General features: G+C 37.4%; 1 protein-coding gene across 3 annotated transcripts in view; it reads right to left on the bottom strand.

The window, feature by feature from the left end:
• Positions 1-15,234, bottom strand: part of KCNQ5 (potassium voltage-gated channel subfamily Q member 5) — a 532,298-nt gene that overhangs the window by 497,657 nt on the left and 19,407 nt on the right. The gene's annotated exons all lie outside the window — the stretch shown is intronic.

The raw sequence follows: 15,234 nt of genomic DNA, 5'->3' as shown, positions 1-15,234 counted from the left end.
TTTATATTTTTCATTATTTGTTTTCTTTTTTTTAATTCTTTTCCTTTCTTTTTTTTTTTTTTTCTTTCTTTCTTTTTGAATCTCATTTTATTCCTTTTCTCCCCCCTCACGATTTGGGATCTCTTCTGATTTGGTTAAAGCATATTTTCCTGGGGTTGTTGCCACCCTTTTAGTATTTTACTTGCTCCTTCATATACTCTTATCTGGACAAAATGACAAGCCGGAAAAATTCACCACAAAAAAAAGAACAAGAGGCAGTACCGAAGGCTAGGGACCTAATCAATACAGACATTGGTAATATGTCATATCTAGAGTTCAGAATGACAATTCTCAAGGTTCTAGCCGGGCTCGAAAAAGGCATGGAAGATATTAGAGAAACCCTCTCGGGAGATATAAAAGCCCTTTCTGGAGAAATAAAAGAACTAAAATCTAACCAAGTTGAAATCAAAAAAGCTATTAATGAGGTGCAATCAACAATGGAGGCTCTCACTGCTAGGATAAATGAGGCAGAAGAAAGAATTAGTGATATAGAAGATCAAATGACAGAGAATAAAGTAGCTGAGCAAAAGAGGGACAAACAGCTACTGGACCACAAGGGGAGAATTCGAGAAATAAGTGACACCATAAGACGAAACAACATTAGAATAATTGGGATTCCAGAAGACGAAGAAAGAGAGAGGGGAGCAGAAGGTATACTGGAGAGAATTATTGGGGAGAATTTCCCCAATATGGCAAAGGGAATGAGCATCAAAATTCAGGAGGTTCAGAGAACGCCCCTCAAAATCAATAAGAATAGGCCCACACCCCGTCACCTAATAGTAAAATTTACAAGTCTCAGTGACAAAGAGAAAATCCTGAAAGCAGCCCAGGAAAAGAAGTCTGTAACATACAATGGTAAAAATATTAGATTGGCAGCTGACTTATCCACAGAGACCTGGCAGGCAAGAAAGAGTTGGCATGATATTTTCAGAGCACTAAACGAGAAAAACATGCAGCCAAGAATACTATATCCAGCTAGGCTATCATTGAAAATAGAAGGAGAGATTAAAAGCTTCCAGGACAAACAAAAACTGAAAGAATTTGCAAACACCAAACCAGCTCTACAGGAAATATTGAAAGGGGTCCTCTAAGCAAAGAGAGAACCTACAAGTGGTAGATCAGAAAGGAACAGAGACCATATGCAGTAACAGTCACCTTACATGGAATACAATGGCACTAAATTCATATCTCTCAATAGTTACCCTGAATGTTAATGGGCTAAATGCCCCTGTCAAAAGACACAGGGTATCAGAATGGATAAAAAAACAAAACCCATCCATATGTTGCCTCCAAGAAACTCATTTTAAGCCCAAAGACACCTCTAGATTTAAAGTGAAGGGGTGGAAAAGAATTTACCATGCTAATGGACATCAGAAGAAAGCAGGAGTGGCAATCCTTATATCAGATCAATTAAATTTTAAGACAAAGACTATAATAAGAGACGAGGAAGGACACTATATCATACTCAAAGGGTCTGTCCAACAAGAAGATTTAACAATTTTAAATATCTATGCCCCCAACGTGGGAGCAGCCAACTGTATAAACCAATTAATAACAAAATCAAAGAAACACATCAACAATAATACAATAATAGTAGGGACTTTAACACTCCCCTCACTGAAATGGACAGATCATCTAAGCAAAAGATCACCAAGGAAATAAATGCCTTAAACGACACACTGGACCAGATGGACATCACAGATATATTCAGAACATTTCATCCCAAAGCAACAGAATACACATTCTTCTCTAGTGCACATGGAACATTCTCCAGAATAGATCACATCCTTGGTCCTAAATCAGGACTCAACCGGTATCAAAAGATTGGGATCATTCCCTGCATATTTTCAGACCACAATGCTCTAAAGCTAGAAGTCAACCACAAAAGAAAGTTTGAAAAGAACCCAAATACATGGAGACTAAACAGCATCCTTCTAAAGAATGAATGGGTCAACTGGGAAATTAAAGAAGAATTGAAAAAAATCATGGACACGAATGATAATGAAAATACAACGGTTCAAAATCTGTGGGACACAACAAAGGCAGTCCTGAGAGGAAAAAATATATAGCGGTACAAGCCTTTCTCAAGAAATAAGAAAGGTCTCAGGTACACAACCTAACCCTACACCTAAAGGAGCTGGAGAAAGAACAAGAAAGAAACCCTAAGCCCAGCAGGAGAAGAGAAATCATAAAGATCAGAGAAGAAATCAATGAAATAGAAACCAAAAAAAAAAAAAAAAAAAAATAGAACAAATCAACGAAACTGGTTCTTTGAAAGAATTAATAAAATTGATAAACCCCTGGCCCGACTTATCAAAAAGAAAAGAGAAATGGCCCAAATAAATAAAATCATGAATGAAAGAGGAGAGATCACAACTAACACCAAAGAAATACAAACTATTATAAGAACATACTATGAGCAACTCTACGCCAATAAATTTGACAATCTGGAAGAAATGGATGCATTTCTAGAACCATATAAACTACCACAACTGAACCAGGAAGAAATAGAAAGCCTGAACAGACCCATAACCAGTAAGGAGATTGAAACAGTCATTAAAAATCTCCAAACAAACAAAAGCCCAGGGCCAGACGGCTTCCCGGGGGAATTCTACCAAACATTTAAAGAAGAACTAATTCCTATTCTCCTGAAACTGTTCCAAAAATTAGAAATGTAAGGAAAACTTCCAAACTCATTTTATGAGGCCAGCATCACCGTGATCCCAAAACCAGACAAGGATCCCATCAACAAAGAGAGCTATAGACCAATATCCTTGATGAACACAGATGCGAAAATACTCAACAAAATACTAGCCAATAGGATTCAACAGTACATTAAAAAGATTATTCACCACGACCAAGTGGGATTTATTCCAGGGCTGCAAGGTTGGTTCAACATCCACAAATCAGTCAATGTGATACAACACATCAATAAAAGAAAGAACAAGAACCATATGATACTCTCAATAGATGCTGAAAAAGCATTTGACAAAGTACAGCATCCCTTCCTGATCAAAACTCTTCAAAGTGTAGGGATAGAGGGCACATACCTCAATATCATCAAAGCCATCTATGAAAAACCCACCGCAAATACCATTCTCAATGGAGAAAAACTGAAAGCTTTTCCGCTAAGGTCAGGATCATGGCAGGGATGTCCATTATCACCACTACTATTCAACATAGTACTAGAGGTCCTAGCCTCAGCAATCAGACAACAAAAAGAAATTAAAGGCATCCAAATCGGCAAAGAAGAAGTCAAATTATCACTCTTCGCAGACGATATGATACTATATGTGGAAAACCCAAAAGACAACACTCCAAAACTGCTAGAACTTGTACAGTAATTCAGTAAAGTGTCAGGATATAAATCAATGCACAGAAATCAGTTGCATTTCTCTACACCAACAGCAAGACAAAAGAAAGAGAAATTAAGGAGTCCATCCCATAAGTCCATCCCACCCAAAACCATAAGATACCTAGGAATAAACCTAACCAAAGAGACACAGAATCTATACTCAGAAAACTATAAAGTACTCATGAAAGAAATTGAGGAAGACACAAAGAAATGGAAAAATGTTCCATGCTCCTGGATTGGAAGAATAAATATTGTGAAAATGTCTATGCTACCTAAAGCAATCTACACATTTAATGCAATTCCTATCAAAGTACCATCCATCTTTTTCAAAGAAATGTAACAAATAATGCTAAAATTTATATGGAACCAGAAAAGACCTCGAATAGCCAAAGGGATATTGAAAAAGAAAGCCAACGTTGGTGGTATCACAATTCCGGACTTCAAGCTCTATTACAAAGCTGTCATCATCAAGACAGCATGGTACTGGCACAAAAACAGACACATAGATCAATGGAACGGAATAGAGAGCCCAGAAATAGACCCTCAACTCTACGGTCAACTAATCTTCGAAAAAGCAGGAAAGAATGTCCAATGGAAAAAAGACAGCCTCTTCAATAAATGGTGCTGGGAAAACTGGACAGCCACATGCAGAAAAATGAAATTGGACCATTTCCTTACACCACACACAAAAATAGACTCAAAATGGATGAAGGACCTCAATGTGAGAAAGGAATCCATCAAAATCCTTGAGGAGACCACAGGCAGCAACCTCTTCGACCTCAGCGGCAGCAAAATCTTCCTAGGAACAACGCCAAAGGCAAGGGAAGCAAGGGCAAAAATGAACTATTGGGATTTCATCAAGATCAAAAGCTTTTGCACAGCAAAGCAAACAGTTAACAAAATCCAAAGACAACTGACAGAATGGGAGAAGATATTTGCAAACGACATATCAGATAAAGGACTAGTGTCCAGAATCTATAAAGAACTTAGCAAACTCAACACCCAAAGAACAAATAATCCAATCAAGAAATGGGCAGAGGACATGAACAGATATTTCTGCAAAGAAGACATGCAGATGGCCAACAGACACATGAAAAAGTGCTCCATATCACTCAGCATCAGGGAAATACAAATCAAAACCACAATGAGATATCACCTCACACCAGTCAGAATGGCTAAAATCAACAAGTCAGGAAATGACAGATGCTGGCGAGGATGTGGAGAAAGGGGAACCCTCCTACACTGTTGGTGGGAATGCAAGCTGGTGCAGCCACTCTGGAAAACAGCATGGAGGTTCCTCAAAATGTTGAAAATAGAACTGCCCTATGACCCAGCAATTGCACTACTGGGTATTTACCCTAAAGATGCAAACATAGTGATCCAAAGGGGCACGTGCACCCGAATGTTTATAGCAGCAATGTCCACAATAGCCAAACTATGGAAAGAACCTAGATGTCCATCAACAGATGAATGGATCAAGAAGATGTGGTATATATACACAATGGAATACTATGCAGCCATCAAAAGAAATGAAATCTTGCCATTTGCGACAACATGGATGGAACTAGAGCGTATCATGCTTAGCGAAATAAGTCAAGCAGAGAAAGACAACTATCATATGATCTCCCTGATATGAGGAAGTGGTGATGCAACATGGGGGCTTAAGTGGGTAGGAGAAGAATAAATGAGACAAAATGGGAATGGGAGGGAGACAAACCATAAGTGACTCTTAATCTCACAAAACAAACTGAGGGTTGCTGGGGGGAGGGGGTTTGGGAGAAGGGGGTGGGATTATGGACATTGGGGAGGGTATGTGCTTTGGTGAGTGCTGTGAAGTGTGTAAACCTGGTGATTCACAGACCTGTACCCCTGGGGACTAAAAATATATGTTTATAAAAAATAAAAAATTTATAAAAAAAAGAACCAATCACTAAAACTGATGCAGGAAGAAATATAAAATTGAATACCTCCCTATAGCTATTAAAGACATTAAATTCATAATTTAAAAAAAAAGAAGATGCTATTATTCCTATTTTACAGATGAGAAACAATCTTCAAAATATTTATTGAGTCAAAGATATGTAATTATCTGTGAAACTGTCTGATATCCAGATTTGTGTAAGTTTCCAACACATAGTCAAATATGTAATATCTATAATTTAAATTTGTTTCTAGAACATTTTCTCTAGTAAAGACTCAGGAATAGTGTTCTTGAAAAAGTATTAAGATAGTATCACTTTAGTTGTATAAATAATTACAATTAGCAAGAGAATTAACTCTTTATATTTATATTTAACAACAGAAAATGGATGGGTTTTTTTTTTTTTAGATTTAATCAATTTATTTATTTGAGAGAGAGAGAGCTGGGGTGGGGGGGTGGGAGGAGCAGATGGAGAGGAACAAGCCAAGTTTGCACTGAGCTCAGAGCCTGACACATGGCTCAGTCCCAAGACCCTGAGATCATGACCCGAGCTAAAATCAAGAGTCAGACATTTAACCGACTGAGCCATCAGGGGCCTCAACAGGAATTGTTATTTAGAACCTATTTGCATTGGCAAAATAAAATACCACATTTGCAAATACATTATTCAGAGATTGACATTAAGGCACTAATTCTAATAACTATGTATAATGACCACAATTATAAAATAATGTAGCTGATAAAAATCACCAAAATGTAGTAAAAATGCAAAAAAAGAGACATGCTTTTAGCTTTTCTTTTGGGTACCACCCATTAGATTCTCCTTTAGTATTGAAAGAAAATAGCATCTATGAAAAAATCTCACAATTAGAGTTGGAGATAAAATTACATTAATAGACACTGACCAAAAAAAAAAAAAAAAATGTATTCAAACTAAAAGGGATCCTTAAAGTAAAAAACTGAAGCACAAGGGGAGACTCACTGGGTGTATCTAAGATATGCAGTAAATGGCGTGCTCCACTGATTCCCAAAACCTGCAGGCTGGTTACTAAACACTATGACAAAGGCTTCAGGATGAGGAAGAATCAGAAAATGTGGCAGCTGAAAACTATTGTAATAAAACCCAAGGGAGATGGCTCTCTTTTAAAATAAATTAAAACTACTCTTGTGGAATAAACAAACTCCAGTGAGCAACTGTTATTATGATTCTTATAATTTGCAAATACCTGTGATTATCTGTGAGCAAATGGTGCTGAGTGAAACGGGGAGCAAGTCCAGGATGCTGTGAAGGAATACCAGTACCGAGGAAGGAAAGACGAACTAGGCCCCAGCTGGGCGCATGGCTTTTCACTTATTTCATGATAATTACATGACATTTTATTGAGGCAGTTCTAACCACTCTCATTTTATAGATGAGGAAACACGAACCTGGAGGTTTCCTTATTTAAGATCACACTCAGAGTAATTTGTGAAGCTGAACTGCGTTTTGTCTTCTATGATTGAGGGTTCTTTTTGACCAGTACAGAGCCTTTCTTCAGGGTTAAAACAGAATACAGCAATTTTGAAATTAATAAATGTTTCTTCCTCCTTTTCAAAGGTCTCTGAGCAATTCCTGTGACGGAGGTGAGCAGAGAGGTGGACTGTGATATGGATAAGAAAATGCCTAAAGGATCCAAGGCTATATAGGTCTTCCTGTCCCTCAGCACACTTAGGACAAGGTAGGGGACAGGAGGAAGTGAGAATTACTCCCAGTTCCATTCTGCTCAATTCCAGAGAATCACTCTCAAGTGTTTTGGGCTTTTTTGTGGGAGGGGGGAGATAAGAGAAGGAAAGAGGCAAATCTGAGGGGAAAAAAAGGAGAGAGAGAGAAAAATTAGAGTGGAACTCTAAGTTGGGGAGAATGATTCAGAAGAGTTAATATCCCACTCTGCTAGGGAAGCACATAATTAAAACTTCTTCATCTTCTGAAACATCTAACTAAAAAAGACACAAGACTATAAAGCCTTTTCCTTTCTTTTCTTTCTTTCTTTTTTTTTTTTTTTTTTTTTTTGCTTCTGTCTCAGGCACTTTTAAAGTTGCCTACACATCACGGAATGTTTTATGTTTGATTTCCCTTTTAATGTCCTACAGAATATTTGGAGTGTTTCTTAATTTATATATGGTGTGCTGGGGTTTACACATAGGTCCCATGAAAAAGAAAAAGAAAAATATGTGTATGAGTGTGTGCACTGAGACAGGAGGAGGAGGTAACTAGAGAGATGGAAGAAGCTTATAAAAACCTGTTTCTTACCTTTTCCACCCCAAACACCAAAAAAAAAAAAAAAGCCCCAAAACCATAATTCATGAAAAAATATGATCTGAGTTTTACATCAGCATTATGAAGATTCTTACTGAGCGTTAAGTTTTTAAAGTGTTATTATGTTATAAAATTTAATGGAAAATTTTTCTTTCCCTTAAAAATAAACCCAAATACCACAGACATTTCCCAAAAATTCCAGCTGTCTGCTTGCTCTCCTTGTGTCTCCAGAGCTATTTTATTTTTCCTCCATTGGTAGTTTAAAGGTGTACTCTTTGATATGTAATACCATTTTAAAGACTTTAACAGAATTAAGATTTTTTTTCCTGTATACTAAGTTTATTTTCACACAATTCAAGTACATACTACAAAATTAGAGTGTTTTAATTGGAAAGCTTTCTTTTCTAGTAAAAACTGTCATCGCAGTGAAAAAAGTATACTTCTAAACCAAAGGACAGTTCAGTCCAACAATTTAACAAGTATACTAACATATGCATGAGGGTGAAATTTTGGAAGAGCCAGGCACCGGAGGAAATAATTTCTAATCTGTAATAAAGTCCAAGAGTATTTCTAGTAAAAATATTTTTACATACTACCACACCCAATGTATTGCATTTTTTTCTATTTTTTTTCCACTGAAGCAATCATAGACCAAGTACATTTCTTTCTAAATACAGAGCATGCATCCATCCAACCAACCATCCATCCATCCATCCGTCCATCCATCCAACTCTTCATTCATTCAGTTCAAATAAAAGAGCATTCATTTCATACCCACCAGGTTATGCTAGGCACTAGGGAACAGAAATGAATAAAATACTGTTCTCATTCTTGAAGACCTTACAGAGCAGATTAAAGGGTAATTGGGTGGGGGGCCTGTGTGGTTCCGTCTGTTAAGCCTCCAACTCTTGGTTTCAGCTCAGGTCATGAAATTAGCCCCACGGCAGGTTCTGTGCTCAGCCCAGGGTCTGCTTGTTTCTCTTCTTCTGCTCCTCCTCTGCACTTTCATTCTCTCTCTCATAAATAAATAAAATCTTTAAGGGTAGCCAGGTAATTACAAATATAATGAAGGGACAGTTACATTAACTATTTGGACAAATGGTAGGAGAACAAAGCTCTAAGAAGGCAGAAATCTCACCTCCTACCTCACCTCCCCACAGGTACAATCCACTGTTCACAAAAGCAGTTCACAAAATAGTCTCCTCTACATTTGGCCTCTGTTCTTGCTCCTTCCTACATATCTCCTCTGACAGGCTGACCTTTTGCCTCTTTCATCCACCAAATAAGCGTCACTTCCCCTGACTATCCTCTCCACTGTTACCCACAGGGTTACCACTTATTTCATTCTCATGGCACACTGTGTCGTTTCTTCATGTTTCTCCCTTAAAACTGGAACTACGTGAAGGCAGGGACCTTTTCTTTCATCTTCATATCAACAGTGCTTATCTTGTAAATACGTGATGAATGAAAAAATGAATAATTACAAGACTATATAAAGACACTCACTGCACCCTCCCATACACATATATCCCCCCCCAAAAAAACTAAGAACTCTTTTTTTCTTCCAACAAGGTAAGAATTTAAAACATTTTTTCTTTTAAATGATTTTTCGCCAGAGGGCAAACCATTCATTTACTCCCCTGGCAGAGAAAAATAGTAAAGTGTCAAAATGTCTAAGCCTGTTTGAAAATATTCTGGAATTTCTGGGTTTTTTTCCTTGCTTTTTATACAGCTATATAAATGTAGACTTGTTCTGAAAGTCAGCTTGAAACACACATTTCAAGGTAGTTGCAGTACTTTTTTATTTCCTTTTGCATTTCACTTGGCTGGACAGTTGTTTAAAATGTGGTATAACCAGACTGCACCTATTTATATTGGTTATTTCAAAATAGATGTCCATGAGTCACTGTTTTTATATACTTTAGCTAGTCAGCCAGTTCGGAGGGGAAAAAATGGTTAGGGTAAATTCTTAGAACAACAATTACTAACAATTACTAGATGAATGATCTAATACAGATTAAATTATAAGAAGACATGAAAAAGAAATAGTTTATATCTCACATAAGTGCATTTTAAATGTCTGATCAAGCCAATAATGATGTAAATGTCATTACAGAAAAACAGAAAATGGAGTTTCATATTATAAAAGGGCCACTAAATATTTAAATCATGAATAAAAATTCATAACAGTCAGGAAAAAAACCCGTTAACACGTGCAATGAGAAAGTGCCTGTATTAAGTATATTTGGATATGTCACTCATTGCAATATTTATTCAATGAACCAACCTTCTGGGATTTCATCTCTACTTGCCACCTGGTGAATAAAAATGTGTTAAGTTCATGTTGTCTCTGACCTTTTACTAAAAATTTCATTCCTTAGTCATATTCTGCATTGGTGGTCACAATATGATGCCAAGAATTTGCTTGTCATCTGAATTTCCTTTCACATGTACTCCTTAAACTGGATTACATCATCCTGGTGATTGTACTTTAAGTGACAGGACAAACTAAAGAATTTTCTATGCCCAGGAGCTTCTTTTAAAGAACCACTCAAGAATTATTATACAACAATTAAATCAAGGACAGATTCTGTATATTTTGGCCATTTGTGTTCCAAAGATTGATGGGAGTTAACTGGGTATCTAAGTCAATGCACCTATGAAATCTCATTGAGTGGCACAAACTCTTCCTGAGTCTGTAGCTCTGTCTCCAGGGTCCTATAAATAGTACAGAAACTGCACCGTTAGTTGCCTTCACTGGAGGATTTGGCCAAATTTATCTAAGGTGGTATGTCTGTACAGGAGGTCCTTAAGGTTCTCAGATCCCATGGTCTATGAATTTCTAGAAATGCACGCAAATGTGTACGCACATGTATGTATAAATACATGTATGTTTGTTTGAAGAGATGGGATAATTTTTTCCTATTCTGAAAGGAGCTGTGGGTCAAAAATGTTTGGAACCTTAGCCTTTGTAGCAGAAGTATTGGCCAAGGATTCCTGACTTTATTTGCCAGTCAGTTTTCAGAACGCCTCTGCTGCTGCCCACGTAGGCACAGCTGCACACCTGTTGACTGGAAGGAGAAACACAACCTTCTCCAGGCTCCATTTATTAGTCTGACCACATGAAGTCGTACCTTGACTCTACCACAAAGCGAATTTCAGTTGGTTGACTAATCGGATTAAGCACACAATAAAACTGAGAAGCTCAGAGCTCAACTGGGCCCTAATCCATATCACCTGGCCTGGGAAATTGAGTGTAACCAACCACATTTCCTTTCTTTGGTATGTGTCTCCATATAAACACACTCAGGCTTTTCTTTCTTTTCCTTCCTTCCTTCCTTCCTTCCTTCCTTCCTTCCTTCCTTCCTTCCTTCTTTCCTTCCTTTCTGTTCTATTTCAAACAGAAAAGCTCTGAGAATAATATAATGAATGTCCATGTACCCATCACCCATTTTTCTACATTTCTTTCGATGTTAGACCTTAAAAAAAAAAAAAAAGATTTAAGATATTCAGGTACATTTGAAACCCAGCATGTCCTCCTCAATCTCAGTTCTCTTCTTGCCTCAGATTTAAAAGCAATCATTTTATCTATCACTTCTAAGCAATTAAAAAAATACTTACACATATGTATATTAGTCTAAGAAATACAGAAGTATTGGCTTTCCACATTTTAAAATACACTTGGTTTCATAGTTTAAGAATGTTTTCACACCTTATTTTTGGCTCAGCGTTAGGTTTGAGATTTATCAGTATTTATTCTTATAGCTCTAGTTCATTTCTTTCAACTATTGGATGGTATTTTATTATAGGATAGCACTGCCAGTTATTTACCCATTACTCTCCATATGGATATATTAATATATATTCTTGCTAACAATTATGTGACAGTGGGCATTCTAGTTATATTTCATGTGCACATTTGCCCTTGCCCTGGTCTCTGTGACAGGAAGCAATTCACCCTTCTCCTTGTGAATAGCACTACTGTTCTTCCAAGGTCAAAGGCTCAGCCTCATCCATATTGGTATCTGTGGTGCCTGGTATTAAATATAGATAATGAGTCTGCTATAAATGTTTACTAAACTTAATTACTGCTGGTTCCTCTGTATGGTAATTATTGGTATATCTGGCTCAACTTTCTTACAAGATTGCCATGTACATGTTTTCACCTATCCTGCTGTCTTGTAGAAGTTCTTTGTATTTAGCAGGTCTTCAATATTTACCGAATGATTGAATAAATGAAATAAAAGAGGAAATGTTAATTTTATTAAGTGTGAGATATCTTCACACTGCAGTTAAAATTAAAATTTTCTATCAACATGGCTCTTGTCCACTACATCAAATGACTTTTCTACCCAAGTTAGTTTATTAGTGCTTATTGTCAGTACTGAGATCTAAAAAGGGAATTATTTCCATAGGAACTTAGAAATTCCCATTAAAAAACTAAACTTGCCCCATCATCACCAAACACATAATGGTTTTTTTTTAGTCCCATTCTTTTAATTGCAAGGAGAAGAGCTCCTTGCCTCATATGAACAAAAGGACGTTCATATACATATGCCTATGGATTGGACGGCTATCAGAAACCCTGGGGGGTTTGAAGAACAAGATAATCTCTGTCTGAGGACTATATGATTTTTCTTTCTCTCATTTTAAGTTATCTATACTTTTCTCCTGCTCTGTTCTGGTTCCCTTGGTTCTGACCAGGATCCTCTGCCTGACTCACGATTTCTGCTCCCTCTTAACTTCACTTTGCACTCTCCCTCACTGGCCATGACCTGAACTCCAACTAATGGCATCCTTTTAATTTTAACTTTACTGACGATTGACTCACCATGTTTATGTTTCCATCCCATGTCTCCTTAAGTCACCTGCCAGCAGAGCAATGACACAGTGCAGAAAACAAGAGTTTTCTAGACTATGCCGGAGAGTAAACATTTTCAGCTTTGTGGGTCATGAGGTCAAATCTACTGATGTACTATGAAACCAGTGATGGACAATACATATATGAATATGCATGATGATGGCTCAATAAAACTTTGTTTATAAAAACAGGTGGCAGGCTAAATGTGGCCTGTGGAACGCCTTCACAATGGTGACCTCAGAAGAGAGTGTTAATGGGAGGCAATATGACATCCCTTATATAGAATCAAAATGGGAATGGGCAAGGGACTCCAGATCCACAAGAAATTGACCAGAATCTGATTTTTCTGTGCTTATCCTTATCAAGGTGCCTTCTGATAATGGTTTGGTTTTGCACATGACTTTGTCTACAGGAAGATAATTGGACAATTATGTGTGTTTGGGGATTCTAACTCATTACAGAGTTTTACAAGGGTTAATATGCAAAGAGAACTCCTTCAAATGTGACTAACATGTTCAAAGTAACGGTGATCCCATCTCAGGGTTCACAGCATGGCTGGATGTTGGTTTGTAACTGGGACAATTCACCTAGACCATGCACTTGCCCATGGGCAGCAGTAGCACTTTACAATGTACACTCATGGAACAAATAACCTAGGGCAATCACAGAGAACTTGATACCAACTAGTTACCAGCCAGAAGACATCCTCAGTAACTCAAGAAAGCACACTCCCAACACACCACTTCTGACCCAAAAAGGTCCCTTTTAGTTTCCTGACGGCAGCTGTATACAGATGCAATTGTAAACCATGAAGACCAATAAGAATCCATATGCTTCTTCCTGAAATCCTTGTGGTTCTGCAGGATTGGCAATAACGACAATCTGTTCCACTTGCGGGTAACTGTCATATTTGGTAAGGAAAATAAACGTTTGAGAGATCTTACTATTTTTATTTTTAGAGGTCCATACATTTATGAAGTTTATTCTTAAAATAAACTCACCATTTGTTGCTAAAGTTATTCTTTACAAGCCTGTTATTTTTTTTTCAAATGAAGGAGTGTTTTCACACATTTTGATTATATATGTGTATATGCACACAAACATATTTAAAAGACAATATTCTCAATGTTTGAGAAGAGATACAGTGATGGATGGAATATAGCTGGCAGAAATCCAATTATACAGAAATCTGAATTATTTTAGGTTACAAACTAACAATGGGCACAGGGTGACAGTCCATGGGAAGCCATTAATATCAATGAATTCCAGCTATAATTAGATATGAGCATGCCTTATACATCCTTTCTTCTTTTTTTTAACCCATTGTCAGCTTAGCTTCAGCTTGCTTTTAACCAATACTACAGTACCACACAGGAAGTACTTGGCAGAAATGGAAATCTCTAGATTAATTACGAAGAAAGTCTTTCAGGGAGGCTACTTGCTACTTAGGCTTTTCATAGGTGGCGAAAGTAAAGACTGCCATGACATACACAGATAAGGAAACAGGCAAAATTAAATAAAATTTTAATTTCCCTCTTTTCTGAGGTTACAAATTATGAATGGCAAGACATCCAAGTAACCCTAGAAACCAAGTATATGAGCTGAGGAAAAATCAGAAATGGATGCTTTTGAATTCTGGAAAGGGGCACTTGAGAATTCTAAGTCCAATACGAAGCCAGGGACCAAATCTGGGGACTCACCCCCTCCTCTGTTCCACAAGGCAGGTAAGGGGAGACCAGAAACTGAAATTCGACCTGAAGAAAATTTCCACACATATATCAGATACCAACTTGATATGTCATTATATCATTAATATTATTTAAGCTGTTTTCTACTTATTAAGCCTCCATTATGACATCCTGTGCTTAAGATTTTGAGCAAGAGTATTTGGCAGACTTAAAATGTCCTGAAGCCCAGGACTTCTCAGGGTGCTGGGAGACAGGGTAATAGTCTGTAACACAAATTACCCAGAGAACTCATGTTCTGAGTATCATACTTCACATTGTAAAACACTCTTCATTTGCAAAATTATATTGGCCAACTTTGCCAAGAGCCTGATTCAATGGATATTCACTATGATAAATTTAGCTCAAAGAAAATCTCATCCCTAGAGCTCCTCAGAAAATGCACATATCTTGTTGAAGAATAAAGACGGTGGTGGTGGTGGTAAGGGAGGAAGAGAGAGGACAGAGAAGGTACATGTTATATACTCAAAAAAAAAAAAAAAAGCCACATGGGGTAGAGAGAGTTACAATAAAAGGTGCACCTATGGTACTATTCTCCATCACTTTCATCAAGCAGTTTCTTCTAGTTCTCTCAGAAACTTTCCGTTTGCACACATGCATAAATGGGTATGTGTGTATGTGCGTGAGCATCCTGATCCTCATTCCTTACAGATTCCATCTTTGCAAATTTTCCTACTCCTAAAATTTATTTGTGACCCCAAAATCCGTGTTCGATGGGCTCTCATGGTCATTTGTGGACACGAAAAAAGTGACCCCAAATCTGTCTCCTGATGGTGCATTCCTAACTGATACCGAAGAAGACAATTCTTTGCCTTCTTATTTCAACTCTCATTGTAAACAAGTGTCCTTTTCAAAGTCTGTTTAATGCCATGTTTTTTTCACATTTTCATGGGGCTTTCTTTAGGGGGAGGGGGGTGATTTCACTGTTCAAAAGGCTCCTAGTATACTGCTGAAGCACTTCCTAGTGTTCTTAAATACAAGAAAGCTATGGTGTGCTTTCCAGCGAAAACACATGTA

This window comes from Mustela nivalis (genome assembly GCF_964662115.1).
Source record: "Mustela nivalis genome assembly, chromosome: 5".
Taxonomy (NCBI): Eukaryota; Metazoa; Chordata; class Mammalia; order Carnivora; family Mustelidae; genus Mustela; species Mustela nivalis.
Note: the sequence above shows the minus strand (reverse complement) of the source record. Positions and strands in the feature narration are given on the sequence as shown.